The sequence below is a fragment of the Mustela nivalis genome (assembly GCF_964662115.1).
Source record: "Mustela nivalis genome assembly, chromosome: 18".
Taxonomy (NCBI): Eukaryota; Metazoa; Chordata; class Mammalia; order Carnivora; family Mustelidae; genus Mustela; species Mustela nivalis.
Genome location: NC_139037.1, coordinates 12,137,506 through 12,161,972, shown reverse-complemented (window position 1 = coordinate 12,161,972; position 24,467 = coordinate 12,137,506). Strand labels below are relative to the sequence as shown.

At 49.3% G+C, this 24,467-nt stretch overlaps 1 protein-coding gene across 9 annotated transcripts in view; it reads right to left on the bottom strand.

Moving 5' to 3' along the window:
- Positions 1 to 1,697, bottom strand: part of LOC309853774 (pyruvate dehydrogenase phosphatase regulatory subunit, mitochondrial) — a 38,188-nt gene extending 36,491 nt beyond the window's left edge. For 3 of the 9 annotated variants that reach the window (XR_014305930.1, XR_014305931.1, XM_082712218.1), the window contains exon 1: positions 873 to 1,076. The gene's annotated coding sequence lies outside the window, so the exon portion shown is untranslated. Of the gene's footprint in view, positions 1 to 872 lie in introns of all 9 variants that reach the window. The other 6 variants (XR_014305928.1, XM_082712214.1, XM_082712216.1 and 3 more) reach the window with 4 other exon arrangements.
- Positions 1,698 to 24,467: the final 22,770 nt, after the last annotated feature.

Below are 24,467 nucleotides of genomic sequence, written 5' to 3'. Positions count from 1 at the left end.
AACGAAGACTGGTGAGGGGAGAGCGGTTAAGATGTCCCTCACCTGCCTCAGCCCTAGAGCCCCCCAGGACTTTTCTCTCCCAGGCTCCCCCTCTGGAGAGTCGGACCCTGCCCGTCCTGGGTGTGTAATTCTCAACAAGTGCCACCAGGTGATCAGACAAGTTTAAGAAATCAATACGAACCGCCAGCGCCGGCCAGGTGTGCCGGCCAGGTGTGCCCTGGGGCGCGGCTCCCCACCCCCTTCCCTCCGCAGCCCCGTACGTCACGCTCACACACACCGGCAAAGGACACCTGAAGACGCCCGCACCCCATCTGTGTCCTTCACATCGGTGCCGAGTGCTCACGCATCACGAAGACGGCCCACTGCCCCGGGCCTACACTGTCCCCGCTAACTTGGCTGCCGCACTCTGCAGCAGTCCTGCAAGTTAGTGAGGCGCAGGCGGACCGCAGCGCGTCTCCAGGCGGGAAAGCAACTGCGCCCGCAGCGGACGAAGACCTGCGCGCCCGGCCTCCTCCGCCCTACGGGCTTGCAAGCCCGAGGCCGGGAGCGCGAAGCGCGGTCACCGCCGGCGCTCTGGACGTCGGGCTGAGGCGGCGGACGCCCCCTGAGGGGCCGCGGCGCAGGCCCCGGGGCAGCCGGGCACTAGTCTCCGAAACCCGGACCACCTCGGCCGGACGGAGCACAGCCGCGGACAGGCTGGGAGAGATGAGGCGAATCCCTCTCGACCCCGGCCGCCAGAGGCCTGAGGCCACCCGGCGCAAGCGACACGAAACGCGGGGCGGCCGGGACCAGCCCCGAGGGAGACCAGAGCGGAAAGGGGGGCGCTGAGACACGCGAGGGGAGGCCAGAGCGGCCCCACAGCGGTTCCTTACCTCACGGGCCTCCGAGCGCTCCGCGGTCAGCACCACGCCGGCGGCAGCGGGGCAGCAGTCACAACAGTTGCGAGGGGTCCCGGCACCAGAACGCGGGGAGCCGGGAAGGGAAAGAGGCGGGGCAGAGGGAGTAAAAAGTTCCGGGGAACGCCGGGGACCGCGACCTTCCGCGCTTTACGGCCCCCACAAGGGTACGCCGGCGCGAGATCGCTCCCGCGCACGCGCGCGCCGTGACGTCCCCGTGGCGGCCCCTCCCCTGCCACGTGTGGCTTGTTTGGGTCTCGCGAGGCCCCGCCCCGGGACTCTGGGCGTCAGCCGCAGTGGTCCTGATGTTCTTGAACTCCGGCTGCCCAGCGGGTTGACCTCTGCAGGTGGACCCGGGAGGTCCGCGGTGGGGCGCTCGCCTTGCGGTGCTCTGGGGAGCGCGGAGCTTCGTTTTGCCCTCCAGGCGCGTTCCCACTTCTGTCCCCGGGTGGGTCGAGGCTCAAAGCCGCTCTGGACCCGCAGGCTCTCGGCTCTTCTCGGGCGAGGCGGGATTTATAGAGGCCCTGAGCTCTGGCACCCTGCACCTTCCTGGCCTGTCTGGGACGAGGGAAATGGACTCTCTCGGTCCATCTTCTGACAAGGCCCCCGTCCAGCCCCTCCTCACTGTCAGCGGCCCCGTTTTCTTTCCCTGGTGGAACTCATCGCCAGGTGCAGTCTGTGGTGGTCGACTGCCTTTCCCGCCAGGTGCAAGCCTGCCATCTCCCGACAGAACCTCAGTCCGAGGCACGGCTATGCCCTCAGCACTTGCAGCCCTTCCTCGCACCTCGTCCAGTCACTAGTTCTCTGAATGGAGAGCGTTCTGGGGTGCAGCGGCCCCTGCGGGTTGAGCCACACTATTTCCTGTTCGTTAAATTGGGGCTCCCCCTCACCCCCACTGAGCCCATCTTGTTTCCTTATGGTTTCTTTGGGCCAGGCACCCTGCTGGGCGAAGGGATTCCGCAGTGCACAAGAAAGAGAGGGCTTCTTCCGTTAGGGAGGGGTAAGAAAGGTCCCGGGATCCCTGTGGTACCAAACCCCCCATGAGCTGCATACTTTCTAGCCCAGACTCGCGTGTTAACTCACTCGATACAGTGCAGATGAGTTCTGGCTGCCTGAGGACAGAAGGTCCGCCCTGGCTAGTCTGACCCATGACAGTTTAAGACGTCCTGGCTCCTGTGCTAGAGAAATACTTTTGAATATTTTGGCTAATGACCCAGAGCCTGGTGTCACCTGACCGCCCCAAAAGAAGCAGAGAGAAACTAACTCATCTGAGGTGTATTCCTGGGTAAGTCTTTCCCGATCTCCAGACATGGTGATGTGGGGAGAAAACCTTTGCTAGCTTTCCTGATGAGCAGCTTGACCTATGCCGTTTGCAGGCTTATGAATTTGGGAGAAACCTCGCTGTGTGTGGGAACCGGTGGGTGAAGTAAAGTGATCGTTAAGGTGTTCATTCCATTTTGTGGACAAGCAGTGCTTGGCAAACAAGCCGTACGGATTTCTCCCTGCTTCCCTCAGCCATCCCCGTTGTTCATCTCTGCAAAGTCCCAAGCCACCTTTTATTGTCCTTTCTTGTTGATTCTCGTACTCCATAGGCTCTCATACCCACCAACTGTGCTATTCATCAAGAGGACTTAGCATTGTTTTCTGTTCTGGCTCCTCGTGCGTGAAAGGTCGGAGTGATTTCTTGCACGATACTTCACAGAGCAGAGCTGCCCATGTACACACATCCTCGGAGGACTTTATTCTCATGATATTTGGATTTGCCTTTGTAAAACTTCTGCCTTCTCTCAAGGACAGAAATTAAAAGGGGTGGGGAAGGTATTTCTCGCATCTCAAAGTATCTGTGCTGGATCTTTTTATTCTTTGCACACCAAGAATGGCAGCTGGGAGCGTCTCTCTTCTCCAAGCCAGGTTCTCGGGCCTTACTCGAGAATGTCCCATGGTGGGTGTAGACAGGAAAGAGAACAACAAAGCACCTTCAGTCATTCCAAGTGTTCCCATCCTCCCCGCAGAGCCTCCCATCCCCACATCAAATGCCTTTCCGCAGCTTCTTTCCTTCAACGGGTTTCTAGCAGCCCAGTTCACACTTCACTCTCTACCCTTGGGATCTGGGAAATGCCATTGTAATGACTGCACAGGGCTGTAACTCCTTATTTGCATTTGTGAGCATGCTGTTTGCTCAGTCCTTTTCAATCCCAGAGCAGCGACAGCAAGAGGTCCTGAGGACATCTGAGGCACTTTAGGGCACAGGATCTTTCTCAGGAGCCCTGGTGACTTTTGGCACCCAGAACGACCAGCATTTCTGATTCCATGAAGGCGGTAGGAACATCGTTCCCTGTACTTCTATCAAGCCAGATTTTAGTTAAGATGTTCTTTTCATGCTGCTAGGTTTGTAAATGAATAAACAAACACGTTCCTTACTCTGGCTGTGTTTACTTGTGAAACACTCTTCATCTCTAGTTATTGGTGTATGTATTTGCCATCACAAAGGCTGAACAGGGTACATAAGACCATCTGCATCTGTGTCACCAGAGTGCGAAACAGACTCGGGACTCCGAGGTCCAGCAGACACAGGATTACATCACCCTCCACATGGTGGTGGCATGGCTGGAAACTGAAAGCCTCCCTCTCTCCTTCTGAAGGTCACAAAGACTCACACCTAAGTCTCTAACACACGGAACTGTGAACTAGTCAGTGAGTGCTAAGCATGGACTAGACGCCAGCGGTGGTGCCTGAGAGTCATGTGGGGCACCTAAAGCAATCCCCTCCAAGTGAATCAGAACCAACAGGGCTGGAAATCTGCTCAGGACTTCTGAGACCCTTCCAGGAGCTGCTCTTGTGCCTAGAAACCAATGGATGCCAACTGTTTAAGAGACTGCAAGGCACATGGGTTAGGGAGAACTTTCGCTGGTCCCTGAGCAGGACAAGGGGTATCTTATACATCATCCCATGTAACCTTTATAACAATCTCGGGAGGGGAGGTTTGAGTGGATGCTGGAGGCTCGGAAGGAACATGACGTTGCCCAGATCACACAGCTTGGGGGAAGGGCTGGAGCTGAACCAGAAAGGTCCGTGCACTGTAGCACAGGGCAGGTGGCCGGGAGGCTGTGTGAGGCCCACTGACCCGCAGCCTAAATCGGCTGCCCAGCCAAACCGCAGTCACCTGCAGGCCCACAAGCTCAAGAGGAAACGCTTGTGGAAGGCACCGGCACCTTCTCTCTCTCGTCTTGTCTGACACCTTGTGCAGCTCAGGTGTGTGTGTGGGGGGTTTCTCTGACGGCGTGGCCATGTAGGAGTGACACCAGCAGGGCCTCATCCCCTTGAGGAATTCTCCACTCGCTGCCAGCATGGTATCTGTCACTGGTATCTATTCTGCTCATCCAAGCCATGTTCCAGCAACTCCATGCGGGAATCCCACAGACAGATATGCCAGCAACAACCTCCTCATCCTGTCTTCTAAATCTCCTTTTATTTCAGGTCCATGAATGGTCTACCGAGCCCCACACCGGGTAGGCACCTGTCCCCCTCCCCCGACTTCTCCCTGGACCTCTGCCTCATCGCCCAGCTCCACCGAGACTGGGTCCCCAGATCTCGTCTCTTCTGGCCTCCCATTCCCCACCACCCGCCGCTGGAGTTCTGAGCGTTGGCAAGCTTGCTGCAATGATCATCCCTAAAATGATGTCCCAGCTTCTGGTGTCCCTTCATCCTCACTCTGCAGGACTGTCCTTCCCAAGCACGTGAGATCATTTTACTCCCTGGTGTAACTTAACAGCTCCTTGGGACTCCCCGTTGCTGGGGAGACCGTGCTCAGACTCCTTAGCGTGGCAGAGCTCTGTCTTCATAGGTGGGACTGGCAGAGCTGCCCCAGGCAGCTTTGGGGCCAACTGTGTGTGACTCAGGGGCCCGGATCCTGGCCCGTTTGCCCCTGTGTGCGACTGATCCTATCCCCCACCCTCCTCTCAAGTCACACTCCAGCAAGCCCATATTTTGCTCACTAAGGGGCCCTTCCTGGCACCTGTCCTTCTGTCCTTGGGGAAAAGTTCTGAATTGAGAATCAAATGATGCCCTCCAGGCCCCTCATGTCAGCCTGGCAGACCCCTCCAGAATTCCAAAACCTTCTCCCACCATCACCACAATGGTGGTGCAGCCTTTCCTGCACAGGACAACTGGCCCCCCTTTGGCGTGTCACCTCTACTCTTTCCACCTCTGTCTTTCCTGGTAGTTTCCACTATGCCTTCTGTCACTCTCTCCAAGAAGGACTGGTTTCTCTGAACCCCCAGCATCTAGCATCGTGCCTGGCAGCTAACACATGATTGAGCAAATGGGGCAACGTTTCGAACAAAAACTCCTTTTGCCAATCTGTAAAATGGGATAATGTCCTGGCCTCAGGGAGCAGAGGGCATTTGATTACTGCAGCTGCCCCTCAATCCGACCAGTAGATGGCGGTGTGACACACGAATTGAGGTTTCCCTGGGGCCTCTCAGGCCAGCTAATGGAGTGCAGGTCCTCAGGGTGAACTAGAAACCCAAATCAGATCAATCAAATCTCCCCCTGAGAGGGGATACCCCATGTGGCCCTCGTGACTCAGGAGGGGCTGAGGAGAGGCTCCTTTGTGCAGCCTTGAAAAGAGAGATGTGCCCTTTCTGTCCTGCTGTCCTCCCCTGGAGGGGGTCTGTGGAGTTAGGGAGCCTCAGACACTTGGCTCTGGGGGATGAGATGCCCTGGGGTGAAAGGGCCGTTGTCCTGTTTGGTTAAGAACATGACTTTGGAGCTGACCTTGCTTGGGTCCAAATGCCCGCACTGCCTCCCCCTTGGTGTGTGACCCTGGGATGTTACCTTCCCAGAGCCTTCTCTCGAGTCATCACCAATACAGACTATAGAGAAGTGGTCTGAGGGGTGGGGGGTGGCATATAGCAAGTGAGTCTCTATAGAGAGATTTATCTGAAGGATTTGGCGGCTGGCAAGTCTGAAATAGCAGGACAGACAGGCAGGGTGGAGACCCCAGGAATCATTGATGTCGAGGTCTTGAGTTTGAGGGGAGTCTGGGGACAGAATTCCTTTTTCCTCTGGAGATCTTAGTCCTTTTCTTAAGGTCTTGAAGTGAGTGCATGCCCCCCACCCAACGTTGAGGAGGTGACCTGCTTTAATCAGTCTATGGGTTTCAATGTTAATCAGATCTAGAGAACACTTGCCCAAGAATATCCAGACTAGTGCTTGACCAAACATCTGGGCACCCTGGCCTAGCCAAGTTGACACGTGAAGCTATCGTAGCCTCTGTCTACTTGCTTGGAAAGTTGGCCATGACACCTTCCTTCCTTCCTTCCTTTTTTTTTTTTTTTTTTGGCAAGACTCAAATAATGTTGATAAAATATTTGCCTCAGAGCACAATTTTGAGAACATGACAGTTGGTTATTTTTCACTCTTGCAAGGTAAGCTGCATGGCCAGGCACCTTAATGGGTGGGAGACTGTGGGGGATGAGTGACACTCAGTGACCCAAAGGGAAACAGAGTCATGAAGCTCCCAGAGCAAAGGACCTGTGAGGCAGATGCTTATGAAAAAGCTGGGCTCCGGTCTCCAAGTGCCAAGGGGGCTAATGCCTTTGAACTGATCTTATCATGACCAACCAGTTTATTAAGGACCTGTACTAGATGTACATTTATTCCAGGATGTGGCTGGCAGTACAGTAAAATTGTTCAAGCTCCGTGAGGTACTTTTTTTTTAAGACTTTTCTCTTTTCCTTCCTCCTTCCCACCCACTCTCCCTTCCTTCCTTTCTTGTTTTAAAGAGAAAGAGCATGAACCAGAGGGGCAGAGAGAGAGGAAGCGAGCATCTCTAGCAGACTCCCTGTTGAATGTGGAGCCTGATGCAGGGCTCAACTCATGACCTCAAGACCATGACCTGAGCCAAAATGAAGAGTTGTATCCCAACAGACTGAATCACCCAGGTGCCCTGCCTCCCAGTTTTTTAAACATTTTCTCCTCTTTTCTGGATGAAATCAATGCTATTTACATTCTTTGACTTCATAAAAAATACAACTGAGCCGTGTCACGTGCTATGACTTCATTCCCCTTCTCCCTTTTATTATTCAAGATTTCAAAGGTGCTGCAAAGTTGGAAGAATTTTGCAGCGAACCCCCCAATACTAAATGCTAGAACCTCCCATTTTACTGAACATCCTTTGTCACCTCTTTATTCGTCTGGCCATCCCTACATCCATTCATTCATCTGTCTTGGTTTTGGTACGTTTCAAAGTAAATGGAGACATAGGTGCTCTTCACCCTACACGTTTTTCTTGTGTTATCTCTGTCTGCTTCTGGCGTCCATGTAATGCCGGACTCACAAAAGGAATTGGTGTTTCCTATCGTTTGTTCATTTTTTAAACAGCTTCGTGGGGATCTATTTTACATGCCAGGAGTTTCATCTATCATATATGTACTTTGGGATGATTTTCAGCCAATTTATACATTTGTGCAACTATCACCACAATCCGGGTTCAGAACATCCTTATCACCTGAAACCTTCTCTCATGGACGTTTCTAGTCAGTCAGGCCCCAGCCCCATCCCAGACAAGCACTGATGGGTCTGCCTTCTGCCTCTAGAGATTTGCCTTTGTAGACATTTCCTACCAATGAAATCACACAATGTACGGTGTTTTGTGTGACTTCCCTCGTTTCGCTGAAGGCATTTGAAGTTCATCCGTGTTTTAGCATGAATCACAAATTTGTTCCATGACTGTCAGTGACAACTCAATAAAGGAACAGAAGTTCAGTCCTTTTTAAGGCTGAATCGTATTTTATTTTATGGCCATATACAGTTTATCCGTTCAAGATTCAAGGGACATGTGGATTGTTTCCAGTTTGGGGCTGTTATGAATGGTGCTGTGCTCACTTGTGACCAAGTCTTTGTATGGACGTGCATGTCTGTCTCTCCCAGACAGATAACTAGGAGTAAAATTTCTGGGGCTCATATAAATATATATTTCACTCGTTGAGTCTGCCCAACTCTTTTCCAAAGTGTACTTTTTTAAAAAAATTTGCCAACAGCGGTATATACAGATTCCAATGTTCCTACCTCTCATGGACACCTGGAAGCGCCTGTGTCTTGGCTCCCCAGTTGATGCGGGCTGGCAAGTCTGGAATCACTGGCACCCCCCCCATCCATGCACATTTCTAAGGTCAGCCAGATTTGGGTGAGTTTTCACTGAAATTGGGCATCCTCCTTCTCTGACCAATCCTTTCTCAGGCTCCTCCTCACTCTACAGCAGCCGGGGTCTTCTGCGGAAGGAGAACTGGGTGGGTTTTAATCTTGGAGGTTCAGCACTGGGTGTTTCAGGCTTTGAAACACCTTTGTGTTTCCTCTTCAGAGCGCTCAAGTCACTGTGTTCTGTATTTTGTCCGAAGTGTATAACTGCCATTTGCTGGAACATCTGTTTGTGAGGAATCTTCTCCTCCATTAGAAAAGCTTGGCTTTCATGTCATTAACCAGAGTTCAATGTTTATTTAAAGGTGGCTTGTTAGGGGCGGATGGTGGTACATTTACTCACAATGAAAACATTATGTGTACCATTTCTTTTTTTAATACAATTCTTGGGGACATAATGTATGTGTGCTTTTATTGTTAAAGCAATGTTTTTTAAGTTTCTCTGTTTAAAAAATGAAAACTGTGGGCGCCTGGGTGGCTCAGTGGGTTAAGCCGCTGCCTTCGGCTCAGGTCATGATCTCAGGGTCCGGGGATCGAGTCCTGCATCGGGCTCTCTGCTCAGCAGGAAGCCTGCTTCCTTCTCTCTCTGCCTACCTCTCTGCCTACTTGTGATCTCTCTCTGTCAAATAAATAAATAAATAAATAAAATCTTTTAAAAAAAAATGAAAACTGCTTTTCTTCCTCGTGGGGTTTGGGCTGAAGCTCTAATGGCTGCCTAAGATCAGGGCGTTAAGCCACTCGGTTTTATCTGCGGAAGGATCAGCTAGAACAGCTCCGGGCTGTGGGTTTCCTGTTTCACACCTGACACTGGTCCTGACTCAGAATCTTCTATTCCCTTTAAAGGTAATTTTATGTGTCCCTGATGCTCCTCTGAGCACTTTGAGGAGGCCATAACTTGGACAGTTATGTCCATAGTGTGTCATTGAGCAAAATCTGTTTCATCTTCCCTTTGAGGACAGCTGCTCTCACCAGACAAGCTGATGCCCCACGTTGAGAAACTCCTCCATCAGAGTTAGGGCGGCTCTTTCTTTCATTGTTTCCTAAGTCTCTTTCCATGCACAGCTAAGTGACTAGACCTAACCTTTTCAGAAAGACTCAAAAATACAGCCGTGATATTCTCCCTGCCCACACTCCACACACTCACGCAGTGCCTGAGGCCCATGGAGGTCTGCCTGTTGGCCTCGAGAGGACGTTGTTATGGAATAACCATGGCTTCCCTCATTTTTGATCTGGTGCTGACCAGATTGCCAGATAACCCTAACTCCAACCCTAACCCTCACTCCATCTTCTCCTCGCTAGCAGGGACATTCATAAGCCCTGGAGGCAGAGTGTTATTTTTGTTTGTTTTCCAGTTCCCTGCAAGGGGCAGGGCTTTCGGGCAAAAGGGCACTGGTGGGTGACTGGGAGTTGGGAGAACCTGGGCCACTACTGTCCGGAGGCAGGTCTTTGCCTGTCCCCATTCAGTTTCCTCAAGTGCAAAATGATGGGGCCAAACCCACCCGTGCCCCACAGCTATGTAATTTTTTTTTTTTTTTTTAATGTAACTGTCGGGGCATCTGGGTGGCTCAGTGGGTTAAAACCTCTGCCTTCAGCTCGGGTCATGATCTCAGGGTCCTGGGATCGAGCCCCGCGTCAGGCTCTCTGCTCAGAGGGGAGCCTGCTTCCCTTCCTCTCTCTCTGCCTGCCTCTCTGCCTACTTGTGATCTCTCTCTGTTAAATAAATAAATAAAATCTTTTTTTTTAAAGGCAGTTGTTTTTGGTAGCTGTTTCTGGAAGACTTGGTTTGAATTTCTGTAGGGCCAACAGGAGGCAGGCTGTAGCAGAGACATGGTCAGAAAACTGAGCTGTGACCAGCGGCCACGGTCACATGCGGGATGTCTGGTAGAAATGAGTGAAGAGTGTCAGGAAGGGGGGTTCGAGGACTTGTCGTGAAGCTGTTTCCCTATTTAGGGAGAAGGGGTGGATGGAGATTAAGAGGTTGCTAAAGCCCTCCCCAACTTCCCCAACCCCATGGATGCCCCCATTTGGGTTCTGGGGATGGGGCCACTGCTCATGTGAAACCCTGAGTTACGGGACCTGGGAGAGAGGGGGTGGTGGGTAGTTGAGGCACCTCAGAAACGGCCAGCTCAGTCCTAGACATGACTGCTGTCCAGGGGATGGGGACCCAAGGAGCAAACATGCGAAGGCGAGGAGGCTCGGACTCCTCGCTGGAACACTGCCTGGCGAGATGCCCCATTTTCAGAAGCCCAGGGGGGATCAGGCATGGGCCAGCTTCTCACCAGGAAGCTACTCCCAGCCATTATGTCGCCTGACCACCAAAGCGCTACTTACCCAGAAAGGAGACGGTACGTGCAAGGGAAGGCCACGGGTTCTGGAATTGGGCAGACGTGGGCTCTCATCCTGTTTTGGCTTCGGCTGGCTGTGACTGGCTGTGACTCAGTTTCTTCACCTATAAATTGTGATAAAAGTATTTATGTGGCACTGTATCTGGTTTAAATTTTGATTAATAAATGTATTAATGTTATTAAAATTTATTAAAATGTAGATTTAATTTTTAAAACAATACAGGTCATCCAAAAATTTAAACGCTCCAAAAAATATACATTAACAAGTCAGCCTCCACCCTTGTTTCCCTTCCAAAATAATTAGTTACCTGCTGTATCACAGGGTAAATGTTACTAGTGTTAACTAGTTAAAAGTTACTAGTGTTAACTAGTGTTAATTTATCAGGGACCTGTGTCAGGGTGGTGCCTTATAACATATCCCTACATTCACCCCTGTTTGGGAGATAGCGTTACCCCCATTTTGGGGAACAGGAAGCTGGCTCAGAGGGGCAGAACATTTTGCCTGGCAATACATGACCTCTAAGGAGAGAGTCCAGATTAAAAAAAAAAAAAACAACCCAGGTGGTTTCATGTCTGTACAACATGTAGAACAATCGACTCCTCCTACCACATGTTGGAGGCTGTTCCCCCAGGAGCTGGGCAGACAAGCTCCCTGGGAGGGAACAAGAGGAGGGTATGTTTATATCCAGACGGACCTCAGACAACACTAGTAAAAATAACAGCAGCAGGGATCAGGCTAAGTTTGCTAAGTTCTTTACACAGATCGTTCTAGACTCATAACTACTCTTGGGGGAGTAGCTGTGGTTCCCATTTTGTAGAAGATGAAATTCAGCCTCAAAGAGTTTAAAGAATTGGTTAACTTCTTACGGTTTAGAAAAGAAGTCACAGAGACAGGATTCAAATCTAGGCAGTGTCAAGGGAGAGCCTAAGCTCTTCCACACCTCTACCCTGGCTCTCCAGAGAGGTGGCTAAGAGAAGGTGACGGGTCCGAGGGTCGAAGGCAGAGACCCGACGGGAGAAGCAATGAAAGTCAGAAGCCAGGCTCAGGGGTTGGATTCCAGAAACGAAGGGTTGATGTCTGTCTTGTAGGAGCTGCGGGTTTGTTGAAAAGACAAATACAAACCCATGGGTAGATGAACAGATCTAGGTCAGTGGTGATAAGAGCATCACACCCAGCGGATTCACTGTTTCGGCTATCTACCATGGCACACCTCCCCAACAGGGATTTAAGACATCAATCATCTGTTTTACTCAGGAATCTGTCATTTGAGCCAGGCTTGGTGGGGTCAGCTCATTTCTGCTCCATGGGGCACCCATGGGGGTGGCCTGAAGGCTGGGGGCTGGAAGCACCTGAGGGTTACTTACATGTCTAGTGGCGGCGACCGGTCGTCAGCTGAACCCCTGCATGTAGGCTCTGCCTGCTGCTGCTTGGCTTTCCCCCAGCATGGCAGCCCAAGCACACCATTAGTTGTTAGATGATGCAAATTAAAACCACCCCTACCAGAATGTCTAAACAAAAAGACTGAATATACCCAGGGTTGTCAAGGATGCTCTCACACAGCCATTTTGCAAAAGGGCTGGGCAGTTTCTTCAGAAGTGAAATATCCACTTACCGTATGACCCAGCCATGCAACTCGGAGGTAACCATCCGAGGGGAAGGAAAGTGTATGTTCACAGCAGCTTTATTTGAACTAGCAAAAATGTGAAACAACCCAAATGTCCATCAACAAGTGAACAGAGAAGTAATTTTGGTATACAGTGACATACAATCCATCAATAAAAATTAACCAGTGATTACATGCAACAGCGTGGATGGCTCTCCAAGTTATTAGGTTGAGTGAAAGAAGCCAGACAAAACAGTGCAGGAACGGTGTGATTCAATTTATATAAAACCCTAAAAAAAAAAAAAAACCTGTGATGACAGAAAGCACACCAAAGTTTGCAGGAGGAAACCTTCAGAGTTAATGGGTATGTTCAATATCTTGATAGTGGTGATGGTTTCACAGGCATATACATGACAAAATTTACCAAACTGTATACTTCAGATACATGGAGTTTACTGTGTGTCAATTATTTCCCAACTTACAAAACAAATACTACGGTGGAAAAAAGGAAGGGTGTGTAGGGTGAGATGCATTGTGGCCGCCATCTTGGCAAATACAACCTACCTCATTCAGCAGGTGTTTCAACCAGGTGTGTGCTACATCCACCCAGCAACCCAACCTGAAGGCAAGATGAGGGAGTGACCGACTCTACTGTTATCTTGACTGTGGTCACAGAGCCATGAGTTCTTGGTCTCTGGGAGGGGAGGGTGCCTCAGGGCTCTGGTGAGCAGGCCATCAGGCCTTTTCTCCCTGAGTGGCAGGAGAAGCTGCTCCCCACTTCTTAAGACACATCAGAAGGCAGAGGTGCCCTTTAGAGAGCAACACAATGAGGTGGAGGCTTTGTGGGTGGGTGTCGGGACATGGCTGGTGAACTGAGAAGCAGGAAGGGGCCTGCAGAAGGGTCCCTCTTGGGCAGGAGTGGTCCCTCCTTCTTCTGCTACATAAACCCCTTTGGACTGGTAAATGCCTGCCCAGGACCCTCTGGTAATTGCATCCAGCTTTCCTCGGAGAACCACCATTTTATGACCTAAAGTCCTCAAAAGGTCAGCTGAAACTGCACGTCCCCCCCATCCCTAGCCCCGGTTTCCAGAGAGCCCGGCCAGCCCACTGACAACAGTGATTGGCTCCAGCAAACGCATGAACCAGGCTAGGTCAGCCAGTATCAGCCTTGGACCTGGGCTCTAAGTAATAGGAAGGAGAGTTTTCCTCTTCCCTGGAGTGGCTGTGCAGGCCAACGGGAGCCTTGGGTGCTGGAGAGCATCTGTCCACCACATGTGGAGAGCCTGCCTGAGAACCAGACCGAAAGACGGATGCAGGACTGAGAGAAGGAAAGGAGAGAAGGAAAATGTGTTTTTGACATCACGTCCAGCCTGCGGATCCGGCCATTCCTGAAGCTGGGACGTCCTCAGGACGTGTTTTAGGGGCCAATAAACCACCTCCTTTGCTTAAACCAGTTGTATCTGGATTTGTTTCTTGCAAACCGAGTAATCTTCTATGCTTCAGCCTAACACTCAGATTCCCCACCCCCACGCCCCCAGGGACTTTCCAAGAGACCCGGATATTGGGGTTGGCCTGCAATTGCGCTGCGCCTGTGTCTGCCCCCCACCCTCCAGACCTAGGGAGGAAGCAGACCCCAAGCCCCTGGCTCTGGGGCCTCAGGGAGCGCTCAGTCTGACAAGCGCTGCAAGCTCTGTTCACACCCAGGGCGGTCAGGGGAGATGGCAACCCAACCAGAGCTTCTGAGCAGGGTCCCCGCGTCCTGGCGGAGCTGCACCCTGTGTGTCTGGCTACTGCTCTCTGTCTCCGGTGAGGTCGCCCCTTCTCCCTGTCCCAGAGCCTGATTAGGTCTCTCTCTCCGTTTTATAGGGGCGGAGGGCTGCCCAAGGGACAGACCCTGGTTTCAGAGCTTAGGAGTGGGTTGTGGGTGCAAGGGCGGTGGGTGCACAGCCCCGTGGACCCTGCACTCCCAGCGCCTGTGGTGAACCCAGGCCTGAGTGACAAGAGGGCTCCAAGCAGGTGTGGGGATGAGGGGGGTGGCTGGGGGACAGAGGGCCTTGGGAAGGGCAGTTGAGGGATGGGAGGGTCTGGGCCGGTACTTGGGGGACGGATCCCTTGTGGGATGCTGTCCAAGGAGCTGAACAGAAATAGTAGAAATTCGTGACATTGATTAAGCAGTGGTTGTATGCTAGACTCTCTCATTTAATCTTTATGACCATTCTGTGGGGTAGCTTCTACAACCCTCACTTTTCAGTGACTCTGAGGCTTACCTAAGGTGTCCATGGTCCCACAGCTAGCAGATGGGGAGCTGACCTGGGAGCTGCTGTGGATCTGGTGGCAGAGGTGGAGTTCATGGTGGGAGGATGGGCTGGGGCAGGACAGAGGCCTCAGCAGGAGCAGTGGGAGGCTGGGGACCATCCCGGGGGCAGGAGGTGACCCAACTGGGGCGGCTTTGGTGGAGGGCAGGAGAGCTGGGTGGCAGGATTGGCAGAACCTGGAGATGGAGACTTGTCTGCAGGCTGATGAAGCTCCGAGGCTGGGGCATGGAGGCAGTGGGGGAATCTTCCTCGCACTCATTGTGGAAAGGAGACCAGAGAGAAACGGAGTCCTCAGGGAAGAGCTACCCCAGGTGCGCTGTACAGGAGCCAGGAGAGAAGGGGAGGGAGAGACGGGAGGGACGAAGTCGGAGGCACTGGGAGAGGAGAAGAGAAGGGCTAGTGCCGGTGCTGAGGGCAGACAAGGCTTTGACACAGCAGTGGTCAAGGTCAGTGCTGCAGATAGGACGGGAGAGACGAAGGCTGGGAGACCCTATTACATACTAGTTGTGGTTATCGAGCGTGGTGGGAGAGAGGGGCTTGTTCTTTTCCAAATGTGAAACTTCATTTCTGACTGTAATAATAAAGCCTGAAAAATACAATTAAATGGGTAGAAATATTAAGAGGTGTAAGACCTCCCATGATTCCAAACCCACATACTACTGCTATTAATGGTTTTAAAATTTCCTTCAGATTTGGGGATAAAAACCGAGACAGACACATACCTGTGGAAGAGAATTCTGATTACTACACGTCTCTGACAAAACGAACCTTTCATTCAGGTATCTGCGTGCACCTGATCTCATTGGAGTCTTAATTTCTTTCTCCTTAATGAAGAATGGGAGTGAGCGAGTTTTCACGTGTATTGACCTTGAAGACATCCTGTTCTGTGAAGGGCCTTTTTGGATTTTTGTTTTTCTTTTGGTTTGCTTGACTTCTTGTTAATGGTTTGCAGTTCTGTATATAATCTAAATAAAACTCCTCTGTTGGTTATATATGTGTGAGTAACCTCCGTTCCGTGGATCTTTTCACTGCTGTGAATGGTGTCTTCTTATAAACAGAGGCTCCTGATTTTGATGTTTGAATAAATGTTTTTCCATTATAATTGACTTTTTTTTTTGGTGTTGTATTTAAGAAATCTTTGCCTACTAAGATTTCTCAGATTTATACTGATATTCTCCTGTGTTTTCCTCTAAGCTTTACTGGTTTACCTCTCAGATTTAGATATACAATCCAGCTGTAACTGCTTTTTGGTTGTAATCTAGGAAGAGGTTAGAATAGAGGTTAGAATTCACTTCTTGTGCATATCAAGTTGACCCAGCACCATTGATGGAAAGGACCATCCCTTTTCCATAGCCTTGCAGTATCCCTTTGTCATAAAACTGTATACGTGTTTTGGATTCTGTCCCATGTTCCACTGACCCCTTGTCTGTTCTTGCACCAATAGCACAACCGTTCATACAACAGCAGTCCTTTAAAGGTTTGATTCCTGGTTGTTTAAGTCCTCCAGCTTTGCTGTTTTTCAAGATTGCCCTAGATATTCTAGAACTCTATACTTCCACAAAAATTTTAGAATTATAAGTCATCATTTTCCACAAAAGGACCCGCTGGGGCTTGATTGGAACTGTTTTGACACTGTGTACCAGTTTGGGAAGAAATGACCACTAAAATACTGAATGTTTCAATACATACACATAGTGTATCTCTCTACTTATTTACATTTTCACAATTTTTTCAATAATATTGTGTAGATTTCAATGTAGAGGACTTGCATATTTTTATTAGATTCATTTCTAGGTATCTGATGTTTTTGATTCTATCATAGGTATTATTTTATTAATTTCACTGTCCACTTGTACCTAATGTAGAAATATAATTTATCTATCTTCATCTTATATCGTGACCTCACTAAACTCATTTATTAATTCTAATAGTCTATATACTTAAAAACTTAATATGAATACCACTAGGTTGTCTACAAATGTTATTTCTTCTTTTCCAGTCCTTATGTATTTTTATTTTTTATTTTTATTATTTATTTATCTATTTGACAGCGAGGGAGGTCACAAGTAGGCAGAGAGGCAGACGGGGGTGGGGGTGGGAAGCAGGCTCCCCGCTGAGCAGAGAGCCTCCTGTGGGCCTTGATGCCAAGACCTGAGCTGAAGGCAGAGGCTTAATCCACTGAGCCACCCAGGCGCCCTCCTTATGTGGTATTTTTATTTTATTTTATTTTTTTTAATTTCTTATGTGGTATTTTTAGAAACAACTTCTGTGAAGTATACATGTCAGACAATTTACCCACTTTAAGTGTACAATCGAGTTTTAAAGCATTTTTTCGAAAGGGTTATTTAGAGGTATGTTATTTTCCAAACATTTGGAAACTTTTTGAATACCTTTCTGTTACTGATTTATAATTTAATTCCATTATGGTCCAAGGACATTCTATGTGTGAATTGAATCCTTTTAAATGTATTAAGACTTGTTTTATGGCTCAGCAGATGATCTACATTTTAAAAGTTCCATGGACATTTGAAAACAAAGTGTGTTGGCAGTTGCTGGGGTGGATTGTTCTATAAATTTAGCATTTAGTAAATTGGTTGATGATAAAGAAAAGAGTTGTTTGATGGTATTATTCAATCATCTTTATTCCTAGTGATTTTCTGTGTACTTCTATCAAATATTAAAATATGGGTGTTGAAATCTCTGGCTTCTACTGTGGATCTGTCTGCCTTTCTGTGCAGTTCTATTACTTTTGCTTCTTTTATTTTAAAACTCCGTTATGTGAATAACTGTTTAGGATTGTTAAATTCTTTTGTTGAATTAAGTTCTTTAAAATTATGAAATAAAAATTTTTATCACCAGCAATAGTCTTTGTCCTGAAATCAGCTTTATCTGCTTTTGAAACTGCCCCTTCAGGTTTTTTTTTCATTTTTTTTTTTTTAATCATAGTAGCATAGTATCTCATTTCCATCTTTTCTCTTTTATTTATTTATTTTTTTTTAAAGATTTTTTATTTATTTATCAGAGAGAGGTGGGGGAGAGAGCGAGCACAGGCGGACAGAATGGCAGGCAGAGGCAGAGGGAGAAGCAGGCTCCCTGCTGAGCAAGGAGCCCGACGTGGGACTCGATCCCAGGACGCTGGGATCATGACCTGAGCCGAAGGCAGCTGCTTAACCAACTGAGCCACCCAGGCGTCCCCATCTTTTCTCTTTTAAAATATTTTTGTCTTTAAGTGGGTTTCTTGGAATGGAATATAGTTGGGCTTATTTTCTTATCTAATCAGACTTTCAGTTGAGGTGTTTAGACCACTTACATTTAATATGATTATATGATATAGCTGGATTTATGGTAGAATGACCCCTTTATATCATTAAGTGTGCACCTTTATCTCCCATACTATTTCTTGGCTTAAAGTCTACTTGGTCTGATAGTATAACTATACCAGTTATATTAGTATCTTTACGTTCAATGTTTTGATGTCCTAGTATTTAGGGTGTATCTTTGGTTTGCAGGTTATAGTTGTTAGATTCTGATCAATTTATTCCATTTATATTTAGCATAATTACTAATATATTTGGGTTTATATCTACTCTATTGCTTGTTTCTTCTTCCTTTTTCTCCATTTGTTGTCTTCTTTTGGATTCTTTTAAAAAATATCATTCCCTCCTCTAGAAACTTGCTAATTAGGGGCGCCTGGGTGGCTCAGTGGGTTAAAGTCTGCCTTCGGCTCAGGTCATGATCTCTGGGTCCTGGGATTGAGCCCCGCATCAGGCTCTCTGCTCGGTGGGGAGCCTGTTTCCTTTACTCTCTCTCTGCCTACTTGCGATCTCTGTCAAATAAATTTTAAAAATCTTAAAAAAATTTGGTAATAAATAATTAATAATTATTATTAATAAATAATAATATTTAATAATTAATAACAAAGAAAATATTTTTAAAACTTGCTAGTTATACATTTGTAGTGCTTTGTGCAGACCATGTTTCTTATATTTAACCACATATTTCCCTGTGCTAGCGCTCTTCATTCCTTCATGCATTTCTTTATTTCCGTCTAGGATCATTTTTCTTTTGCCTGAAGATTACCCTTTAGGATTCCTTTCGTGAAAGTCTCATAGTGACAAATTTTCTCAGCTTTTATCTGAGAATACCTTTTTTTAGAGGCAGTTTTCATTAGGAAAACAAACAAACAAAGTATGTTGGCAGGTTTTTTTTTTTTTTTCACCCTAGAATTTTAAATATGTCTTTTCACTGTCTTCTGGCTTTCATTATATCTGACATCAGTCTTAGTGTTACAAAGTTAGTATATTAATCAAAATCAAGAACCCCTGTACCCGTGAAACACCACATTAAATGTTAATTTAAAAAGTCTCATTAAATTAAAAAAAATCAAGAAGCCAACATTAATATGGGACTTAACCTACCAATCTTCCTCAAATTTCACCAGTTCTCTCTCCAGTATTCTTTAGAAAAACAACAAAAAATATGGTCCAGGATCCAATCTAGGATCACATTGTATTTAGTTACCATATCTCTTTATTTTGTCTCCTTTAATGTGAAACAGTTCCTTTAGTCTTCACCTTTCATGATAAGAGTGCAGGCCAGTTATTCTGTAGAACTTGGGTTCTGAGCTTGGGTTTGTCTGATGTTTCCTCAGGATTAGATTCAGGTTTTGCATTTTTGACAGGAATACCACAAAAAGGAGGTTGTATTATATCAGGAGGTACAGGATGACTATTGGCCCCCTTCCTGCTGATACTAATATCATGTGGTTAGACTGTGTCTGCCAAGTTTCTCCACTATAAATTAGTATTTTTTTTCTCTCTGCAGTTAACAAATACTTCGGGGCAGGAATATTTAGAATCTATGAAGCTACCGATCTCAAAGCACATACACAAAAACAAATCAAACCAAAAGCCCAAAATTCTTCATCATCGATTGATGCATCTTGCCTAAGCAATTGTTACTGTGGTGGTTGTCAAATGGTGGCTAATCCCAGAATTCCTTCTATAATTAGTTGGAAGTCTACAGGAAGCAGTTTTAATAGAATTCCATCTACTTCTCACTTGCTTTGTTCCTAGGGCATATCCCTTTGGGGTTTTCGACTGAAATCCTGGTGTATACAGCAGGGTCTTTCCTTTTGAGAGAGGTTGAAGTCTGGTCTTTTTTATCTTCTCAGCACTGTGACTCTGAAAAGTTCTGATCTGCTTTACAGAGGTTTGGGCTTAGCTTTTAAGGTTCCCATCTTGTAAAATTTCAGACTTCAGAAAATGGCATGAAACCTGAAACATATATTTGAGGCTTCTCAAGCTTTCAATTTTGTCACTCTAGCCTACGAGACTATAAAAACCTCTGCTACTTTCTCTTGTCTTACTGTAAAAACTCTTCTACCTGGGGAAAACCTGGATCCTTAACCTCTTGCCAGAGTCAGCAAATGCAAGGGCCTGCACAGAGTCACTTCGCATCTCCACGGTTCTCCCTTCTCTACAACCTTAACCCTCTGGATGCTGTTGCTTCTGTAATTCTCTTAGACTTGAAATATCACCTGGTTCTCTGGCTTTCCTAAGTTATTTTCATAGGGAACATTATTTGGCTGCCAACTACTCCATTGTCTTCAGAAGCGGGAGTTCTATATTTTCCTCTTAGAGGGGGGTACTGCAGAGTACTGCATCATTTGGGTGTCTTGCTTAAAAATGTAACCTCTTCTAATTATATTTATTTTCTCAATATTTATATAAGTACCATAATAATCATCTCTGTAGATATACCCATACATGAATTCCATTATTTTCATAAGATAAGTTTATGGAAATAAAATTGCCAGATCACAGAGTATGATGATTTGCAGTCTCGGCAGGTATTGTCAAATGGTCCTCCAGTAAGACTGTATGCTAGGCTGAGCTGACAGTGTCTATAAATGACCATTGAGTGGTTTCGAGCCGGTCACTATCTTCTCTGCCTCTGCAGGAGCCTGAGATCTCCCAGGCCCCTCTGTTCCAGCATCAGTCTTCTGTGCTGAGTGGACAAGGCAATCCGCAGATCTGGTGTGTGGTGATGGGCAGCCCTGCCAGCGCTCATGTCGTGTCTTGGTACCAGCAGCTGGTGGGGAGTGGCCCCCCCTTCCTGCTAAGTCAGCAAGAAGGGACGCCCCCAACCTATGGTTTGGGTGTGAATCCTCGCTTCGTGGCAGAGATGAACCCAGCCAAGAATGCCGCACTCCTTACCGTGGGCAATGCCAGTCCTGCCGACGAGGGCACCTACTACTGTGCCCTGTGGTTTTCAGGCCAGTATGTCTTTGGAGAAGGTACCCGTCTGCTCTATCAGGGTGAGTCTAAGAGTGTAGGGATCTGGTACCCCTCGTCAGACTGCAAGGGAGTGGGGGGCATTGGGCAGAAAGGTGCAGATGGTGGAGCCCACTTGGAAGCAGCCTTGGTCAGTAGGGACCCGTGGAAAGGAAGGAAGGCCCAGAAGCCTAGAGGGCCCCCAGAGGAAAGACTCAAGCTTCTGGACGGTGGAATCGACTGGGAGCATTTGGGGATGGACACAGACACGTTAGGCCCAGACTTCTAGGCCTGGGAGGGGAAGCCTAATCAAGAACATTAAATCCATTCCCTTCCCTTGCTCTGTAGGAAGGACCCTGGAGGCCCAGAGGATGACAAGTAGGTGGCAGAGACAAGCTCAGAGCTCACATTCTGGCCAGAAGGCTAGCTGATGGGGAAGGTAGATTCCGAGAATGACAAGGGAAGGCCGTAGAGGAAGGGAAGAAGAGTCTCCAGAGGACCCAGAAGGAAGGAGATGCATGCGGACTAGGAGTTTGCAAGAGGCCGGTGGGATTGGGTGACATCCTTCTTCCCTTCATTCCCTGCGGCTAGGATGGAAGCCCCGGCTTTCCAGCCACCTGAGCTGAGCCTGTTCATCCCAGCCTCTGGCCCTCCCTTCCATGTCCTTTGTGTGGCCCTAGGACACAACCCTGACCCTCTCAGGGTCTCCTGGGTCCTGAAAGGCCAATACAAGGAGGATGAGGACACCACCGGGGGAGCTGGGGAGCCCGTGGTCAGCTGGCTGCAGCTGCCTTGGGAGATGGCAGGAATTTCTGTGACTTGCCAAGGCTTGCACCAGACTGGAGTCTCAGAAGTTGTGCTGCCCCTGCCCCGTGGCCAAGGTGAGAACAGAGGCCCTAGGGGGTGTGCTCCAGCCCCGATGCAGCCATCTGGAACACTGACACCAGTTCCCTCCTGGCAAACTGGAAGGTCAAGATAGGCACTGCTGTGTGTGGCCAAGAACCCTGGCTCTGCCCCAGCTTCTGGGTGAAGCCTGGACTTGGCTTTGGAGCCTATGCAGTGACATGGGACCAACTACCCCCAAAGCCCTAACACGCACTCTGTCACTCCTGGCTTCCCCATTCTCTAGTGGTGAATGCCTGTATTTCCTTTGGCGGATACGGCAGAGGGAAGCTCCCTGGAGAGCATCTTCTCTGTTCCAGGCTGCAGAAGGCTGGAGCTGAAGAATGGGAATGAGACTCACGAGAAGAGTGGACACACTTGTCTAGGTATGGACTCCCACTGTCTGGGACCTGGACCTCCCAGGTAGCAAGGCCGTGACTTCTCACTGAAAACGACCCCTTCAGCAAGCATTTATGGGGTACTAAGTATTTCCCAGGGCAGAGAGATGACTGGAACAGTCTGAATATTAGTGAGTCTAGAAGGCTTGGTCAGACACTGAACCAACGTATAAAATGCAAGGAAAACTGCCCTAAGGGTTTTAGGGGCAGGAACACAGGATATTTAAGAGCTTAGAGAACAGAGGGGCCCTCCTGCAGGAGCTTCCCAGAGGAGCTGGGAAGAGTCAGAGGTGAGCCCTCAGATTCTGGCTGGAAAGGGTATAGACCCACCTAGTCAACAGCACCGGGGTCTAGTCCCAATTCTGCCAACTTTCTGTGGCACCTTGGGGGAGTCTTTTACCTTCTCTCGGCTTCATATCCACCCACCCACCTACCACCCCCAGTCCAAACCGTCTTTGCCCTTACAGATCTTAAGTCTAACTTTTTTATCTGTAAAAATGGGGAGTAATAGAACCTCCCGGAGGATCAAGTGAGCCAGAGAGACCTCTTCAGAAGGAGGCAGCGTCGGGGGTGGCGGGGCGAGGGGAGGTGGCAGGTGGGTCCGACTTTCACCCTGTGCCCTTTCCCTCGAAGCGGAGCTGAAACAGACCCTCACTGCTGCGGCCGATGCTACGTGGGACTGCTGGGTGCAGCTCTGACCTATGGCCTGATCTTGGCTGCCCCCTGGAGGAATCGCTGCCGTTGGGCCCACCCCACGAAGCCACTCACCCGACAGGGTCAAGGAGCAGCCCTTGGTTCCAGGGCGCAGGTGGGCAGAAGGTGCCCTCCTGCCAGGGCTGCGGAGCGCAAGGGGCCAAGTCCCAGGGGGTCGCACGTCCTCCGAGGGGCTGCCTGTGTGCCGGACCCTCCCTCCTTCCTCCAGCCAGCTTCCTTCTAGTCTGCTGCCTTTTGTTACCCTATAGGTGCCCCTTTTTCTTCCAGACTGCCCCAATTTCTCCATAAATACAGGAAATTTGAGAAGATACTGCTGTGCTGTTGGTTGTTCTGGGCAAGGGAGGTGGGATTGTAGGACCAAGACCAACAGCACCGTGGGGAGGCCTGTCCAGGGTCAGCTGACTCTGGGGACAGGCCAGCCACCCCAGCCTGGAGCCTGATGGTCACCCAGGTCCCGAAGCCAGTCTGGCTTGTCAGAGGGAAACACACATGGCTGAGGCAGACAATCAAGTTTTGCTGCTCACCAACTGAGAAAGCCGGGTCACACACCCTCTCTTACTTCTTTATCTGCTTGAGAGTTGGGTATCTGAGGTCTCCCTCTTTTCTTACCCCCCACCCCTTAAAGATTTTATTTATTTGAGAGGGAAGGAGAACACAGAAGGAGCGAGAGAGGGAGAAGCAGGCTCCCCGCTGAGCAGGGAGCCGGATGCGGGGCTCCATCCCAGGACTCCAGGATCATGACCCGAGCCGAAGGCAGACACAACCGACTGAGTCACCCAGGTGCCCCTTCTGACACCCCCTTTTGAGAACGAATGCCAAATGCCTCTGAGGATTAAAGTTGGTCAAGGATCTTTTATCAGAAATATTACACAAAATTTTATGGTAGGGGGATTCGATCGGACTGCTAAGGCGGCAAGGTCCCCTTGACGAGAGTAGTGTCCCCTCGAGGGGCCAGGTCAGTGGGGCAAGGTAACCCGCTTCTCTGTGGGAATACCAGTGACAAGGAGCCTGAACCCAGCCCCTCATTTCCCACGCTTACATCCCAGACTCCTCCCATTCAGGGTGTGGCTGCCCAGAGCTCCCTACATAGTGTCTGTAGTTCAGGCTCAAAGGCCGCCAAGCCCTCTTCCGCCTTTCTTTTACATTTGACCTTCTCCTGGCCTCTAAGCTACACCTATGTGGCCCCTGCAGAAAATGGATCTGAGAAGAAACCCTGGGCCCAGGCCCCCCCAGCTTCTCACTGGGCATCCCAGCACTTGAATCCCAGTACACACACGTCTACTTTGAGAAATCCTTGCTATCATGCCAACTCCTTAAAGCGAGGACTTCGTAACACCCCGATGCAAATTAGCTTTGCTGACAGTGGAGGAGGCGGAAGGCTCAGGAATAGGGTCACAAAGGTCACTAGGCTGTTGGGATGGGGAGGCAAGCGCTGACCAACGGGGACCGGGTGGGGCTCGGAGAAGAAACACTGCCTCGTTCTGGCCCCAGCGGGAAGGTGGCCGTGAGCCACTGCTGCTATCCACGGGTGCGTCTGTAAGGCCAGATCCCGGCTACGAGCTCTCCCCAGGAGAGCCTTAGGCTGTGCCTTAAACACATCCATCAAGTGAATCATTTCTAGCACCTCAGCCTGACAGTCAGAAAACCTTGGATCTAGCCTCTGGCTCTCCTCCAAAGGTCCTGCGTCCTACGCTGCCTGGCCTTCCCAGCCCAGGAGGCAAAGGACGCCAGCGAACGCGGGGAGTCAGTGGCGAGAGCAGTGAGCGCCACGGCGCAGCTGCGTGGCCGCTCCTGGCAGAGCAGGGGGCTTGGGGGGTCCTCCCAGTCACCAGAGAAGA